The sequence below is a fragment of the Equus asinus genome, unplaced genomic scaffold (assembly GCF_041296235.1).
Source record: "Equus asinus isolate D_3611 breed Donkey unplaced genomic scaffold, EquAss-T2T_v2 contig_314, whole genome shotgun sequence".
NCBI classification, from domain to species: domain Eukaryota; kingdom Metazoa; phylum Chordata; class Mammalia; order Perissodactyla; family Equidae; genus Equus; species Equus asinus.
The window spans coordinates 67,216-85,000 of record NW_027224977.1 but is presented as its reverse complement, the minus strand read 5'-3'; positions in this window follow the sequence as shown (position 1 = coordinate 85,000).

Genomic DNA, 17,785 nt, shown 5'->3' with positions numbered 1-17,785 from the left:
AGGCGCCGGAGAGGCGGCGGCGGAAGGGCCGCGGCCCGCCGAGAGACGCGCTCGGGGCGAAGGAGGGAAGACAGAACCTCCCGAGGCAAGTCGGCCGCCGGAGCACACACGGGGTCTCACCGCCAGGGGCCTCCAGCACCAGGGGCGGTCCCGCGGCGCCCAGAACGGCGACTGGCCCCGTCGCCCCGCGCGCAGCTCACGGGGGCTCGGCCCCGCCACGGCCAGGGCTCTCCCGCACACGGCGCCAGCGTCCCGCGCCGGGCGCCTGGCGCGCGGGCCCCACCCGACCGGAGCCGAGAGCACTTCGCCCGGGGCCACCACCGGCCTCGGTGGCCGGAGGCGACACCCGCACGGCGAGGCCCACTTCGGTCCCGGCCGGTGGGCGGCGCGGCCAGGCGTCTGCCCGGGCGGGGGAGCACCGGGGGCAGCGGGGAGCGCGGCGCGCGCCTCGACGGAGGGAGCACGGGCTCGCGGGAAGGCTCCCGGGGACGGCCTCGGGCGCGGACGGGCCACCAGGAAAACACACGCGGGATCCCACCGCCAACGACACGCGAGGGCGGTCCCACGACGCCTGGGACGCCGGCCGGCCTCAGCCACCCCTCGGCCTCCCGCGGGCCCGGCCCCACCGCCGGGGCCTACGTGAGGCGCCCCCGCCGCCGGGGGCCGCCCCGTCCACCCAGCCACCCGTCTGCCTGTCTGGTCTGCTCCGGGGCCCACGTCCCGAGGGAACGCGCCCGAGAGCGGCGGCGGCCCCCACCCATGCCCGCACGCCACCACCGGCTGCGGCTCGGGACGGGAGCGAGCGGAGAGCCAGCCGCTCGCGGCGGGGCGGAGCCCGGACGGGGCCGGGCCCTCTCCCCGCCCCAGCGCGCGACGGGAGAACCACGCGCACGCTCGCGCACACGCGCGGCCCCGCGCCCGACGACGGCCCGGCCGGGCGTGACCCTCCCCCGACTCGGAGGGGGGAGGCGCCGGCCGCGGTAGGCAAAGAGCAGCTCTGCCCACGCGCCACGGTGGTGGCATCCGTGGCTACTACGCGCAAAGGAGGGGCGGCGGCTGGGGGGTCCGGTACCCCAAGGCACCCTCTCGGATCGCTAGAGAAGGCTTTCTCGCCGAGGGCGTGTCGCCCCCGCCCATCGTCCGCCATCGGGCCCACCAAGGCGCTTACAGACACCATGGCCACGCAACGCAGGAGGGGTCTGCGGTAGAGGTAAGGCCTAGAGCAAGTCGGAGCGTCCGTGGTCAGGGCCGCGAGCCCGCGCTGCCCCGGGCTCGCCATCTCTGGCCACACTGGGCTTAGCTAGGGATCTACAAGGCCCCTGTGCGGCTCCCAAGTCAGTGCCTCCCCTCAGGCCGAGAGACCAAGGGAGGCAGAGACTGGGACGGAGGTGCCGATCAAACAGCACCTCCCAACCAAAGAGCCAGCGCCACGCCGCTGGCTCGGCCCGCCACGGTCACTCCCACACCCGCGGGGAAACCCCAGCAAGGGGAACGCGCGGGCACGCGCCCGAGCCTGCCCGCCCCCACACGGCACGCCGTGGGGGGCGACGAGGCACCCGTCCCCCCCGAGGGGGACGAGGGGCACGCCTCCCTTACCGACTCGACCCCCCCGCTCCTCAGACACACCAGCGCAGTGGTTACCTGAGGAGGCCGACGGGAACAGGGAACGACACCGCCACTCGGCCTCGGGCGCCTGAGGGACAACCTGGAACGCTCCAGGGGCACCGCCAACGGCCTGGGGAACGCGCTCACGCGCCCGGGAAGGCGCGCGGCGCGGCGGCAACACGGCCCGCCCCACCGCGGGGAGGGCCGCCCGCGAGACACAGCCAAGAGGCACAGGCAGAGCATCCGCCGCGTCACGGAGACCCCGACACCGCCCACGCCACGAGGCACGGGGCGGGGGAGCGAGGTCGGGCCGGATTCCGCACCCCTGCCGCCTCCCACACGCCACTCGCAGCGGGGGAGAACGGGCGAGGGGACCCGCGGGCAGAGCGAGAAGAGCGGTCCCGTTCGCCATGAACGTCCGTCCCTCGTCTGGCACGGCTTAGGCCCGGCCCGGGAGAGCACAGCATCACCACATCGGTCGGCAGCATAACGCGAGGGACCCCCGAGCAAGGGAAGGCCGGCGAGGACAGCGAGCGGAGGAGCCTGCTTCAGCCTCACCGACCCCTCTCCTCCTCCAGCAAGCGCGGGCGACGACCCCAGGACGAGAACGCCTGACACGCACTGGCACGGAGCCGGTGGGATGGGGTAAGTCGCGACCGCACCCGGGTGCCGGCGGCAGGGAGTGCACGTGGTAGAGGACCCCGCGCCCCTAACCCCGCCGCCCTCGGGTACCAGAGACCGGAGGTGGCACCACGGTCGTGGGGGCGCCTGGAACGCACAAGAGCCGGCGCGCAGGCCCCAGCGGGCGGCTCAAGCGGCGGGGGTGGAAACGGGCGTCCGGTTCTCGGCCAGAGCCCGGAGCCCTCCCCGCACACGCATCCAGGCACCCGGAAGCTCTCGGGCGACTGTCACCCGAGCAGAGCGTGTCAGCACTTATCTGGCGGCACAAAACCACCCATTCGGGGGCAAGAATCGCCGCGCCCGGAGACGGGGCCCACCCACGGATCACCAGGGGAACCCCTGGATCACGGCCACGGCCACCAGACCCCAAGCACGACCCCATCGCCACCAGGCCCGGAGCACCCGGGGCCATCTGGTCGACCCCAGAAGCGTGGCGGCAGGGGGAGCCGGGGACAGCCTCCCCGGGCCGCCCGCGCGGGCCGGGACCGGTCGGTCCCTCCCTCTGAGTCGCCGGGTCAGGACTTAGAAAAGAATTCCGCGGAGGCGCCTCCGGCGACCGGGCCCGGGGCGGGACCGTGGCTCCCGTCCCTCAGCCGGGGCTCCACCTACGCCTCGAGCCGGCCCCCTCCCGCCTCCGGACAAAGACGCGACCCGCGAAACTCGGAGAGAGAAGTCCGGTCCGACGGCCCGGACCCACCCCGGGCACGCGTCCGGGCCGGGGACGCCCTCCCCGGCCCGCCCTCGAGGGCTCCCGGGGCCGGTCCACGCTCTTCTCCAGGGCGGGACTTGGAAAAAAAAACTGCCACGGAGGAGGAGGCATCCGAGGACCGGGCCCGGTCCCCACCGCCAGAGCCGGTCGACTCGGAAGACCAGTGGGGAAAAGGCCAGCCCGGCGGCCGAGCCCGTCGCGCCCTCCACGGGCCTCCCCCGCAAGGCCCCGGCCGGTCGCCCACCTCCGGAGCGGGGCGCGGAAAGGGGATCGGCGACGCGGAAGGCCCGACCACCGGGCCGCCCTCGGGACGACGGCCGGGCACGGGACGAGCTCCCTCGCCCGTTCCCCCGCGGCGGCCCCCCACCCCCTCCCGGGGACGGAGGGGCACCGGCGGCTGCTGGTCGACCCGTCCGGGAGGCCCCACACCCCGGCCGGCACCGGGCGGCGCGGCGACAGCCACCTCCCTCAGTAGCCTGCACCTCCAATCTCCGGCGAGCGGGCGTCGCGCTCACGCCCCGGCGCCACCGGGCCAGATCCCGCCAGCGACGCCGGCCTCCCGGGACTCTGCCTCGGTCACCGCGGCCGAGTCCCGTCCCTTGGCCCGCGTCGCCGGAGCTCCGGAGGAAAGAGACGATATAAAAGCGGCCGCCAGGTGGCACCCGGCGACCGACGACCGCCTCAGCGGGACGGAGCCGGAGCGCGGGCCCGCCGGGGAGCACAGCCGGGCCGCCGGGCCGCCCGATCCCGTCCCGGAGCCCCCTCGGACCCAGCCTCCCGGCCCAGTGCGGCCCCGGGGCGTCCGCCCGCGGGCTCCCGGCCGCCAAGGCGCAGCCCCAGCCGCAGGAGGGGGACTCGGGAAAGGTTTCTCGGGCGATCACCGGGAAGGGGAAGGGGAGAGTTCCCCCCAGAGAGGCCAGGGGGCGGCCCGGGCCGGGCTGGGCCGGTGCGGCCGGGAGGCCGCCGCTTCCCGGAGCGGCTGGAGCGCCCCCGGGGTTCCCGGGAGGACTTAGAAAATCAGGGCGGGCGGGGACGGTCAAACCGAAACCAGGCACGTCATCCGAGAAGGACCGTGATGACGGGAGGAGGAAAGCTTTCCAGTCCAGAGGGCCTGTCGAAGGCAGGCGGAGAGTCTACCCGCTGAAACTGACGAAGATGGGCAAAAGAAGCTAGCTCAGGCGCCGACATTTAAGGAAATAAAAAAAAAAAAGCACGAGGGCGTGGAGAAATGGGGAAAAATCAACACTGAGAAATCTACCCTCTGAAACCGACGAAGATGGGCAACAGGGGCTAGCTCAGGTGGCAATTTTTAAGGAAAAATGAAAGGAAGTGCGTGGAGACCTGGGGAAAAAGCAACACGGAGAAATCTACCCTCTAGAACTGAGAAAGAAGCGCAACAGAGGCTAGCTCAGGTGGCAATCTTTAAGCAAAAAAAATAAGATAAAAAAATACAATGGCGAGGAGACCCGGTCAAAAAGCAACCCTGAAAAAGGTACCCTCTGAAACTGAGGAAGCAGGGCAACAGTGCCTAGCTCAGGTGACAATCTTTAAGCAAAAGAAACACACAAGGGCGTGGGGAGCTGGCGAAAAGGCAACACTGAGAAATCCACCCTCTGAAACGGACGAAGATGGGCAACAGAGGCTAGCTCAGGTGGCAATCTTTAAGCAAAAGAAACACACAAGGGCGTGGAGACCTGGGGAAAAAGCAACACGGAGAAATCCACCCTCTGAAACTGAGGAAGATGGGCAAGAGAGGCTACCTCAGGTGGCAATCCTTAAGCAAAAACAAAGCACAAAGGCGTGGAGCCCTGGGGACAAAGCAACCCTGAAATATCTACCCTCTGAAACTGAGGAACATGGGCAAGAGAGGCTAGCTCAGGTGGCACTCGTTAAGCAAAAACAAAACACAAAGGCGTGGAGACCTGGGGAAAAAGCAACCCTGAAATATCTACCCTCTGAAACTGAGGAAGATGGGCAAGAGAGGCTGGCTTCAGGTGGCAATCTTTAAGCAAAAGAAACACACAAGGGCGTGGAGGCCTGGGGAAAAAGCAACACGGAGAAATCCACCCTCTGAAACTGAGGAAGATGGGCAAGAGAGGCTACCTCAGGTGGCAATCCTTAAGCAAAAACAAAGCACAAAGGCGTGGAGCCCTGGGGACAAAGCAACCCTGAAATATCTACCCTCTGAAACTGAGGAACATGGGCAAGAGAGGCTAGCTCAGGTGGCACTCGTTAAGCAAAAACAAAACACAAAGGCGTGGAGACCTGGGGAAAAAGCAACCCTGAAATATCTACCCTCTGAAACTGAGGAAGATGGGCAAGAGAGGCTGGCTTCAGGTGGCAATCTTTAAGCAAAAGAAACACACAAGGGCGTGGAGGCCTGGGGAAAAAGCAACACGGAGAAATCCACCCTCTGAAACTGAGGGACATGGGCAAAAGAAGCTAGCTCAGGTTGCAACCTTTAAGCAGAAAAAAACACAAGGGCGTGCAGACCTGGCAAAAAAGCAACAGTGAGAAATCTACCCTCTGAAACCGACGAAGATGGACAACAGAGGCTAGCTCAGGTGGCAATCTTTAAGCAAAAGAAACACACAAGGGCGTGGGGAGCTGGGGAAAAGGCAACACTGAGAAATCCACCCTCTGAAACGGACGAAGATGGGCAACAGAGGCTAGCTCAGGTGGCAATCGTTAAGCAAAAGAAACACACAAGGGCGTGGAGGCCTGGGGAAAAAGCAACACGGAGAAATCCACCCTCTGAAACTGAGGGACATGGGCAAAAGAAGCTAGCTCAGGTTGCAACCTTTAAGCAGAAAAAAAACACAAGGGCGTGCAGACCTGGCAAAAAAGCCACAGTGAGAAATCTACCCTCTGAAACCGACGAAGATGGACAACAGAGGCTAGCTCAGGTGGCAATTTTTAAGGAAAAATAAAAGGAAGTGCGTGGAGACCTGGGGAAAAAGCAACACGGAGAAATCTACCCTCTAGAACTGAGCAAGAAGCGCAACAGAGGCTAGCTCAGGTGGCAATCTTTAAGCAAAAAAAATAAGATAAAAAAATACAATGGCGAGGAGACCCGGTCAAAAAGCAACCCTGAAAAAGGTACCCTCTGAAACTGAGGAAGCAGGGCAACAGTGCCTAGCTCAGGTGACAATCTTTAAGCAAAAGAAACACACAAGGGCGTGGGGAGCTGGCGAAAAGGCAACACTGAGAAATCCACCCTCTGAAACGGACGAAGATGGGCAACAGAGGCTAGCTCAGGTGGCAATCTTTAAGCAAAAGAAACACACAAGGGCGTGGAGACCTGGGGAAAAAGCAACACGGAGAAATCCACCCTCTGAAACTGAGGAAGATGGGCAAGAGAGGCTACCTCAGGTGGCAATCCTTAAGCAAAAACAAAGCACAAAGGCGTGGAGCCCTGGGGACAAAGCAACCCTGAAATATCTACCCTCTGAAACTGAGGAACATGGGCAAGAGAGGCTAGCTCAGGTGGCACTCGTTAAGCAAAAACAAAACACAAAGGCGTGGAGACCTGGGGAAAAAGCAACCCTGAAATATCTACCCTCTGAAACTGAGGAAGATGGGCAAGAGAGGCTGGCTTCAGGTGGCAAACGTTAAGCAAAAGAAACACACAAGGGCGTGGAGACCTGGGGAAGCAGCAACACGGAGATATCGACCCTCTGAAACTCAGGAAGATGGGCAAGAGAGGCTAGCTCAGGTGGCAATCGTTAAGCAAAAACAAAACCCAAAGGCATGGAGACCTGGGGAAAAAGCAACCCTGAAATATCTACCCTCTGAAACTGAGGAAGATGGGCAAGAGAGGCTGGCTTCAGGTGGCAATCTTTAAGCAAAAGAAACACACAAGGGCGTGGGGAGCTGGGGAAAAGGCAACACTGAGAAATCCACCCTCTGAAACGGACGAAGATGGGCAACAGAGGCTAGCTCAGGTGGCAATCGTTAAGCAAAAGAAACACACAAGGGCGTGGAGGCCTGGGGAAAAAGCAACACGGAGAAATCCACCCTCTGAAACTGAGGGACATGGGCAAAAGAAGCTAGCTCAGGTTGCAACCTTTAAGCAGAAAAAAAACACAAGGGCGTGCAGACCTGGCAAAAAAGCCACAGTGAGAAATCTACCCTCTGAAACCGACGAAGATGGACAACAGAGGCTAGCTCAGGTGGCAATTTTTAAGGAAAAATAAAAGGAAGTGCGTGGAGACCTGGGGAAAAAGCAACACGGAGAAATCTACCCTCTAGAACTGAGCAAGAAGCGCAACAGAGGCTAGCTCAGGTGGCAATCTTTAAGCAAAAAAAATAAGATAAAAAAATACAATGGCGAGGAGACCCGGTGAAAAAGCAACCCTGAAAAAGGTACCCTCTGAAACTGAGGAAGCAGGGCAACAGTGCCTAGCTCAGGTGACAATCTTTAAGCAAAAGAAACACACAAGGGCGTGGGGAGCTGGCGAAAAGGCAACACTGAGAAATCCACCCTCTGAAACGGACGAAGATGGGCAACAGAGGCTAGCTCAGGTGGCAATCTTTAAGCAAAAGAAACACACAAGGGCGTGGAGACCTGGGGAAAAAGCAACACGGAGAAATCCACCCTCTGAAACTGAGGAAGATGGGCAAGAGAGGCTACCTCAGGTGGCAATCCTTAAGCAAAAACAAAGCACAAAGGCGTGGAGCCCTGGGGACAAAGCAACCCTGAAATATCTACCCTCTGAAACTGAGGAACATGGGCAAGAGAGGCTAGCTCAGGTGGCACTCGTTAAGCAAAAACAAAACACAAAGGCGTGGAGACCTGGGGAAAAAGCAACCCTGAAATATCTACCCTCTGAAACTGAGGAAGATGGGCAAGAGAGGCTGGCTTCAGGTGGCAATCTTTAAGCAAAAGAAACACACAAGGGCGTGGAGGCCTGGGGAAAAAGCAACACGGAGAAATCCACCCTCTGAAACTGAGGGACATGGGCAAAAGAAGCTAGCTCAGGTTGCAACCTTTAAGCAGAAAAAAACACAAGGGCGTGCAGACCTGGCAAAAAAGCAACAGTGAGAAATCTACCCTCTGAAACCGACGAAGATGGACAACAGAGGCTAGCTCAGGTGGCAATCTTTAAGCAAAAGAAACACACAAGGGCGTGGGGAGCTGGGGAAAAGGCAACACTGAGAAATCCACCCTCTGAAACGGACGAAGATGGGCAACAGAGGCTAGCTCAGGTGGCAATCGTTAAGCAAAAGAAACACACAAGGGCGTGGAGGCCTGGGGAAAAAGCAACACGGAGAAATCCACCCTCTGAAACTGAGGGACATGGGCAAAAGAAGCTAGCTCAGGTTGCAACCTTTAAGCAGAAAAAAAACACAAGGGCGTGCAGACCTGGCAAAAAAGCAACAGTGAGAAATCTACCCTCTGAAACCGACGAAGATGGACAACAGAGGCTAGCTCAGGTGGCAATTTTTAAGGAAAAATAAAAGGAAGTGCGTGGAGACCTGGGGAAAAAGCAACACGGAGAAATCTACCCTCTAGAACTGAGCAAGAAGCGCAACAGAGGGTAGCTCAGGTGGCAATCTTTAAGCAAAAAAAATAAGATAAAAAAATACAATGGCGAGGAGACCCGGTGAAAAAGCAACCCTGAAAAAGGTACCCTCTGAAACTGAGGAAGCAGGGCAACAGTGCCTAGCTCAGGTGACAATCTTTAAGCAAAAGAAACACACAAGGGCGTGGGGAGCTGGCGAAAAGGCAACACTGAGAAATCCACCCTCTGAAACGGACGAAGATGGGCAACAGAGGCTAGCTCAGGTGGCAATCTTTAAGCAAAAGAAACACACAAGGGCGTGGAGACCTGGGGAAAAAGCAACACGGAGAAATCCACCCTCTGAAACTGAGGGACATGGGCAAAAGAAGCTAGCTCAGGTTGCAACCTTTAAGCAGAAAAAAAACACAAGGGCGTGCAGACCTGGCAAAAAAGCCACAGTGAGAAATCTACCCTCTGAAACCGACGAAGATGGACAACAGAGGCTAGCTCAGGTGGCAATTTTTAAGGAAAAATAAAAGGAAGTGCGTGGAGACCTGGGGAAAAAGCAACACGGAGAAATCTACCCTCTAGAACTGAGAAAGAAGCGCAACAGAGGCTAGCTCAGGTGGCAATCTTTAAGCAAAAAAAATAAGATAAAAAAATACAATGGCGAGGAGACCCGGTGAAAAAGCAACCCTGAAAAAGGTACCCTCTGAAACTGAGGAAGCAGGGCAACAGTGCCTAGCTCAGGTGACAATCTTTAAGCAAAAGAAACACACAAGGGCGTGGGGAGCTGGCGAAAAGGCAACACTGAGAAATCCACCCTCTGAAACGGACGAAGATGGGCAACAGAGGCTAGCTCAGGTGGCAATCTTTAAGCAAAAGAAACACACAAGGGCGTGGAGACCTGGGGAAAAAGCAACACGGAGAAATCCACCCTCTGAAACTGAGGAAGATGGGCAAGAGAGGCTACCTCAGGTGGCAATCCTTAAGCAAAAACAAAGCACAAAGGCGTGGAGCCCTGGGGACAAAGCAACCCTGAAATATCTACCCTCTGAAACTGAGGAACATGGGCAAGAGAGGCTAGCTCAGGTGGCACTCGTTAAGCAAAAACAAAACACAAAGGCGTGGAGACCTGGGGAAAAAGCAACCCTGAAATATCTACCCTCTGAAACTGAGGAGGATGGGCAAGAGAGGCTGGCTTCAGGTGGCAATCTTTAAGCAAAAGAAACACACAAGGGCGTGGAGGCCTGGGGAAAAAGCAACACGGAGAAATCCACCCTCTGAAACTGAGGGACATGGGCAAAAGAAGCTAGCTCAGGTTGCAACCTTTAAGCAGAAAAAAACACAAGTGCGTGCAGACCTGGCAAAAAAGCAACAGTGAGAAATCTACCCTCTGAAACCGACGAAGATGGACAACAGAGGCTAGCTCAGGTGGCAATCTTTAAGCAAAAGAAACACACAAGGGCGTGGGGAGCTGGGGAAAAGGCAACACTGAGAAATCCACCCTCTGAAACGGACGAAGATGGGCAACAGAGGCTAGCTCAGGTGGCAATCGTTAAGCAAAAGAAACACACAAGGGCGTGGAGGCCTGGGGAAAAAGCAACACGGAGAAATCCACCCTCTGAAACTGAGGGACATGGGCAAAAGAAGCTAGCTCAGGTTGCAACCTTTAAGCAGAAAAAAAACACAAGGGCGTGCAGACCTGGCAAAAAAGCCACAGTGAGAAATCTACCCTCTGAAACCGACGAAGATGGACAACAGAGGCTAGCTCAGGTGGCAATTTTTAAGGAAAAATAAAAGGAAGTGCGTGGAGACCTGGGGAAAAAGCAACACGGAGAAATCTACCCTCTAGAACTGAGAAAGAAGCGCAACAGAGGCTAGCTCAGGTGGCAATCTTTAAGCAAAAAAAATAAGATAAAAAAATACAATGGCGAGGAGACCCGGTGAAAAAGCAACCCTGAAAAAGGTACCCTCTGAAACTGAGGAAGCAGGGCAACAGTGCCTAGCTCAGGTGACAATCTTTAAGCAAAAGAAACACACAAGGGCGTGGGGAGCTGGCGAAAAGGCAACACTGAGAAATCCACCCTCTGAAACGGACGAAGATGGGCAACAGAGGCTAGCTCAGGTGGCAATCTTTAAGCAAAAGAAACACACAAGGGCGTGGAGACCTGGGGAAAAAGCAACACGGAGAAATCCACCCTCTGAAACTGAGGAAGATGGGCAAGAGAGGCTACCTCAGGTGGCAATCCTTAAGCAAAAACAAAGCACAAAGGCGTGGAGCCCTGGGGACAAAGCAACCCTGAAATATCTACCCTCTGAAACTGAGGAACATGGGCAAGAGAGGCTAGCTCAGGTGGCACTCGTTAAGCAAAAACAAAACACAAAGGCGTGGAGACCTGGGGAAAAAGCAACCCTGAAATATCTACCCTCTGAAACTGAGGAAGATGGGCAAGAGAGGCTGGCTTCAGGTGGCAAACGTTAAGCAAAAGAAACACACAAGGGCGTGGAGACCTGGGGAAACAGCAACACGGAGATATCGACCCTCTGAAACTCAGGAAGATGGGCAAGCGAGGCTAGCTCAGGTGGTAATCGTTAAGCAAAAACAAAACCCAAAGGCGTGGAGACCTGGGGAAAAAGCAACCCTGAAATATCTACCCTCTGAAACTGAGGAAGATGGGCAAGAGAGGCTGGCTTCAGGTGGCAATCTTTAAGCAAAAGAAACACACAAGGGCGTGGGGAGCTGGGGAAAAGGCAACACTGAGAAATCCACCCTCTGAAACGGACGAAGATGGGCAACAGAGGCTAGCTCAGGTGGCAATCGTTAAGCAAAAGAAACACACAAGGGCGTGGAGGCCTGGGGAAAAAGCAACACGGAGAAATCCACCCTCTGAAACTGAGGGACATGGGCAAAAGAAGCTAGCTCAGGTTGCAACCTTTAAGCAGAAAAAAAACACAAGGGCGTGCAGACCTGGCAAAAAAGCCACAGTGAGAAATCTACCCTCTGAAACCGACGAAGATGGACAACAGAGGCTAGCTCAGGTGGCAATTTTTAAGGAAAAATAAAAGGAAGTGCGTGGAGACCTGGGGAAAAAGCAACACGGAGAAATCTACCCTCTAGAACTGAGAAAGAAGCGCAACAGAGGCTAGCTCAGGTGGCAATCTTTAAGCAAAAAAAATAAGATAAAAAAATACAATGGCGAGGAGACCCGGTGAAAAAGCAACCCTGAAAAAGGTACCCTCTGAAACTGAGGAAGCAGGGCAACAGTGCCTAGCTCAGGTGACAATCTTTAAGCAAAAGAAACACACAAGGGCGTGGGGAGCTGGCGAAAAGGCAACACTGAGAAATCCACCCTCTGAAACGGACGAAGATGGGCAACAGAGGCTAGCTCAGGTGGCAATCTTTAAGCAAAAGAAACACACAAGGGCGTGGAGACCTGGGGAAAAAGCAACACGGAGAAATCCACCCTCTGAAACTGAGGAAGATGGGCAAGAGAGGCTACCTCAGGTGGCAATCCTTAAGCAAAAACAAAGCACAAAGGCGTGGAGCCCTGGGGACAAAGCAACCCTGAAATATCTACCCTCTGAAACTGAGGAACATGGGCAAGAGAGGCTAGCTCAGGTGGCAATCGTTAAGCAAAAACAAAACACAAAGGCGTGGAGACCTGGGGAAAAAGCAACCCTGAAATATCTACCCTCTGAAACTGAGGAAGATGGGCAAGAGAGGCTGGCTTCAGGTGGCAATCTTTAAGCAAAAGAAACACACAAGGGCGTGGAGGCCTGGGGAAAAAGCAACACGGAGAAATCCACCCTCTGAAACTGAGGGACATGGGCAAAAGAAGCTAGCTCAGGTTGCAACCTTTAAGCAGAAAAAAAACACAAGGGCGTGCAGACCTGGCAAAAAAGCCACAGTGAGAAATCTACCCTCTGAAACCGACGAAGATGGACAACAGAGGCTAGCTCAGGTGGCAATTTTTAAGGAAAAATAAAAGGAAGTGCGTGGAGACCTGGGGAAAAAGCAACACGGAGAAATCTACCCTCTAGAACTGAGAAAGAAGCGCAACAGAGGCTAGCTCAGGTGGCAATCTTTAAGCAAAAAAAATAAGATAAAAAAATACAATGGCGAGGAGACGCGGTGAAAAAGCAACCCTGAAAAAGGTACCCTCTGAAACTGAGGAAGCAGGGCAACAGTGCCTAGCTCAGGTGACAATCTTTAAGCAAAAGAAACACACAAGGGCGTGGGGAGCTGGCGAAAAGGCAACACTGAGAAATCCACCCTCTGAAACGGACGAAGATGGGCAACAGAGGCTAGCTCAGGTGGCAATCTTTAAGCAAAAGAAACACACAAGGGCGTGGAGACCTGGGGAAAAAGCAACACGGAGAAATCCACCCTCTGAAACTGAGGAAGATGGGCAAGAGAGGCTACCTCAGGTGGCAATCCTTAAGCAAAAACAAAGCACAAAGGCGTGGAGCCCTGGGGACAAAGCAACCCTGAAATATCTACCCTCTGAAACTGAGGAACATGGGCAAGAGAGGCTAGCTCAGGTGGCAATCGTTAAGCAAAAACAAAACACAAAGGCGTGGAGACCTGGGGAAAAAGCAACCCTGAAATATCTACCCTCTGAAACTGAGGAAGATGGGCAAGAGAGGCTGGCTTCAGGTGGCAATCTTTAAGCAAAAGAAACACACAAGGGCGTGGAGGCCTGGGGAAAAAGCAACACGGAGAAATCCACCCTCTGAAACTGAGGGACATGGGCAAAAGAAGCTAGCTCAGGTTGCAACCTTTAAGCAGAAAAAAAACACAAGGGCGTGCAGACCTGGCAAAAAAGCCACAGTGAGAAATCTACCCTCTGAAACCGACGAAGATGGACAACAGAGGCTAGCTCAGGTGGCAATTTTTAAGGAAAAATAAAAGGAAGTGCGTGGAGACCTGGGGAAAAAGCAACACGGAGAAATCTACCCTCTAGAACTGAGAAAGAAGCGCAACAGAGGCTAGCTCAGGTGGCAATCTTTAAGCAAAAAAAATAAGATAAAAAAATACAATGGCGAGGAGACCCGGTGAAAAAGCAACCCTGAAAAAGGTACCCTCTGAAACTGAGGAAGCAGGGCAACAGTGCCTAGCTCAGGTGACAATCTTTAAGCAAAAGAAACACACAAGGGCGTGGGGAGCTGGCGAAAAGGCAACACTGAGAAATCCACCCTCTGAAACGGACGAAGATGGGCAACAGAGGCTAGCTCAGGTGGCAATCTTTAAGCAAAAGAAACACACAAGGGCGTGGAGACCTGGGGAAAAAGCAACACGGAGAAATCCACCCTCTGAAACTGAGGAAGATGGGCAAGAGAGGCTACCTCAGGTGGCAATCCTTAAGCAAAAACAAAGCACAAAGGCGTGGAGCCCTGGGGACAAAGCAAACCTGAAATATCTACCCTCTGAAACTGAGGAACATGGGCAAGAGAGGCTAGCTCAGGTGGCAATCGTTAAGCAAAAACAAAACACAAAGGCGTGGAGACCTGGGGAAAAAGCAACCCTGAAATATCTACCCTCTGAAACTGAGGAAGATGGGCAAGAGAGGCTGGCTTCAGGTGGCAATCTTTAAGCAAAAGAAACACACAAGGGCGTGGAGGCCTGGGGAAAAAGCAACACGGAGAAATCCACCCTCTGAAACTGAGGGACATGGGCAAAAGAAGCTAGCTCAGGTTGCAACCTTTAAGCAGAAAAAAAACACAAGGGCGTGCAGACCTGGCAAAAAAGCAACAGTGAGAAATCTACCCTCTGAAACCGACGAAGATGGACAACAGAGGCTAGCTCAGGTGGCAATTTTTAAGGAAAAATAAAAGGAAGTGCGTGGAGACCTGGGGAAAAAGCAACACGGAGAAATCTACCCTCTAGAACTGAGAAAGAAGCGCAACAGAGGCTAGCTCAGGTGGCAATCTTTAAGCAAAAAAAATAAGATAAAAAAATACAATGGCGAGGAGACGCGGTGAAAAAGCAACCCTGAAAAAGGTACCCTCTGAAACTGAGGAAGCAGGGCAACAGTGCCTAGCTCAGGTGACAATCTTTAAGCAAAAGAAACACACAAGGGCGTGGGGAGCTGGCGAAAAGGCAACACTGAGAAATCCACCCTCTGAAACGGACGAAGATGGGCAACAGAGGCTAGCTCAGGTGGCAATCTTTAAGCAAAAGAAACACACAAGGGCGTGGAGACCTGGGGAAAAAGCAACACGGAGAAATCCACCCTCTGAAACTGAGGAAGATGGGCAAGAGAGGCTACCTCAGGTGGCAATCCTTAAGCAAAAACAAAGCACAAAGGCGTGGAGCCCTGGGGACAAAGCAACCCTGAAATATCTACCCTCTGAAACTGAGGAACATGGGCAAGAGAGGCTAGCTCAGGTGGCAATCGTTAAGCAAAAACAAAACACAAAGGCGTGGAGACCTGGGGAAAAAGCAACCCTGAAATATCTACCCTCTGAAACTGAGGAAGATGGGCAAGAGAGGCTGGCTTCAGGTGGCAATCTTTAAGCAAAAGAAACACACAAGGGCGTGGAGGCCTGGGGAAAAAGCAACACGGAGAAATCCACCCTCTGAAACTGAGGGACATGGGCAAAAGAAGCTAGCTCAGGTTGCAACCTTTAAGCAGAAAAAAAACACAAGGGCGTGCAGACCTGGCAAAAAAGCCACAGTGAGAAATCTACCCTCTGAAACCGACGAAGATGGACAACAGAGGCTAGCTCAGGTGGCAATTTTTAAGGAAAAATAAAAGGAAGTGCGTGGAGACCTGGGGAAAAAGCAACACGGAGAAATCTACCCTCTAGAACTGAGAAAGAAGCGCAACAGAGGCTAGCTCAGGTGGCAATCTTTAAGCAAAAAAAATAAGATAAAAAAATACAATGGCGAGGAGACCCGGTGAAAAAGCAACCCTGAAAAAGGTACCCTCTGAAACTGAGGAAGCAGGGCAACAGTGCCTAGCTCAGGTGACAATCTTTAAGCAAAAGAAACACACAAGGGCGTGGGGAGCTGGCGAAAAGGCAACACTGAGAAATCCACCCTCTGAAACGGACGAAGATGGGCAACAGAGGCTACCTCAGGTGGCAATCGTTAAGCAAAAACAAAACCCAAAGGCATGGAGACCTGGGGACAAAGCAACCCTGAAATATCTACCCTCTGAAACTGAGGAACATGGGCAAGAGAGGCTAGCTCAGGTGGCACTCGTTAAGCAAAAACAAAACACAAAGGCGTGGAGACCTGGGGAAAAAGCAACCCTGAAATATCTACCCTCTGAAACTGAGGAAGATGGGCAAGAGAGGCTGGCTTCAGGTGGCAATCTTTAAGCAAAAGAAACACACAAGGGCGTGGAGGCCTGGGGAAAAAGCAACACGGAGAAATCCACCCTCTGAAACTGAGGGACATGGGCAAAAGAAGCTAGCTCAGGTTGCAACCTTTAAGCAGAAAAAAAACACAAGGGCGTGCAGACCTGGCAAAAAAGCCACAGTGAGAAATCTACCCTCTGAAACCGACGAAGATGGACAACAGAGGCTAGCTCAGGTGGCAATTTTTAAGGAAAAATAAAAGGAAGTGCGTGGAGACCTGGGGAAAAAGCAACACGGAGAAATCTACCCTCTAGAACTGAGAAAGAAGCGCAACAGAGGCTAGCTCAGGTGGCAATCTTTAAGCAAAAAAAATAAGATAAAAAAATACAATGGCGAGGAGACCCGGTGAAAAAGCAACCCTGAAAAAGGTACCCTCTGAAACTGAGGAAGCAGGGCAACAGTGCCTAGCTCAGGTGACAATCTTTAAGCAAAAGAAACACACAAGGGCGTGGGGAGCTGGCGAAAAGGCAACACTGAGAAATCCACCCTCTGAAACGGACGAAGATGGGCAACAGAGGCTAGCTCAGGTGGCAATCTTTAAGCAAAAGAAACACACAAGGGCGTGGAGACCTGGGGAAAAAGCAACACGGAGAAATCCACCCTCTGAAACTGAGGAAGATGGGCAAGAGAGGCTACCTCAGGTGGCAATCCTTAAGCAAAAACAAAGCACAAAGGCGTGGAGCCCTGGGGACAAAGCAACCCTGAAATATCTACCCTCTGAAACTGAGGAACATGGGCAAGAGAGGCTAGCTCAGGTGGCACTCGTTAAGCAAAAACAAAACACAAAGGCGTGGAGACCTGGGGAAAAAGCAACCCTGAAATATCTACCCTCTGAAACTGAGGAAGATGGGCAAGAGAGGCTGGCTTCAGGTGGCAAACGTTAAGCAAAAGAAACACACAAGGGCGTGGAGACCTGGGGAAACAGCAACACGGAGATATCGACCCTCTGAAACTCAGGAAGATGGGCAAGAGAGGCTAGCTCAGGTGGCAATCGTTAAGCAAAAACAAAACCCAAAGGCGTGGAGACCTGGGGAAAAAGCAACCCTGAAATATCTACCCTCTGAAACTGAGGAAGATGGGCAAGAGAGGCTGGCTTCAGGTGGCAATCTTTAAGCAAAAGAAACACACAAGGGCGTGGGGAGCTGGGGAAAAGGCAACACTGAGAAATCCACCCTCTGAAACGGACGAAGATGGGCAACAGAGGCTAGCTCAGGTGGCAATCGTTAAGCAAAAGAAACACACAAGGGCGTGGAGGCCTGGGGAAAAAGCAACACGGAGAAATCCACCCTCTGAAACTGAGGGACATGGGCAAAAGAAGCTAGCTCAGGTTGCAACCTTTAAGCAGAAAAAAAACACAAGGGCGTGCAGACCTGGCAAAAAAGCCACAGTGAGAAATCTACCCTCTGAAACCGACGAAGATGGACAACAGAGGCTAGCTCAGGTGGCAATTTTTAAGGAAAAATAAAAGGAAGTGCGTGGAGACCTGGGGAAAAAGCAACACGGAGAAATCTACCCTCTAGAACTGAGAAAGAAGCGCAACAGAGGCTAGCTCAGGTGGCAATCTTTAAGCAAAAAAAATAAGATAAAAAAATACAATGGCGAGGAGACCCGGTGAAAAAGCAACCCTGAAAAAGGTACCCTCTGAAACTGAGGAAGCAGGGCAACAGTGCCTAGCTCAGGTGACAATCTTTAAGCAAAAGAAACACACAAGGGCGTGGGGAGCTGGCGAAAAGGCAACACTGAGAAATCCACCCTCTGAAACGGACGAAGATGGGCAACAGAGGCTACCTCAGGTGGCAATCGTTAAGCCAAAGAAACACACAAGGGTGTGGAGACCTGGGGAAAAAGCAACACGGAGAAATCCACCCTCTGAAACTGAGGAACATGGGCAAAAGAAGCTAGCTCAGGTTGCAGCCTT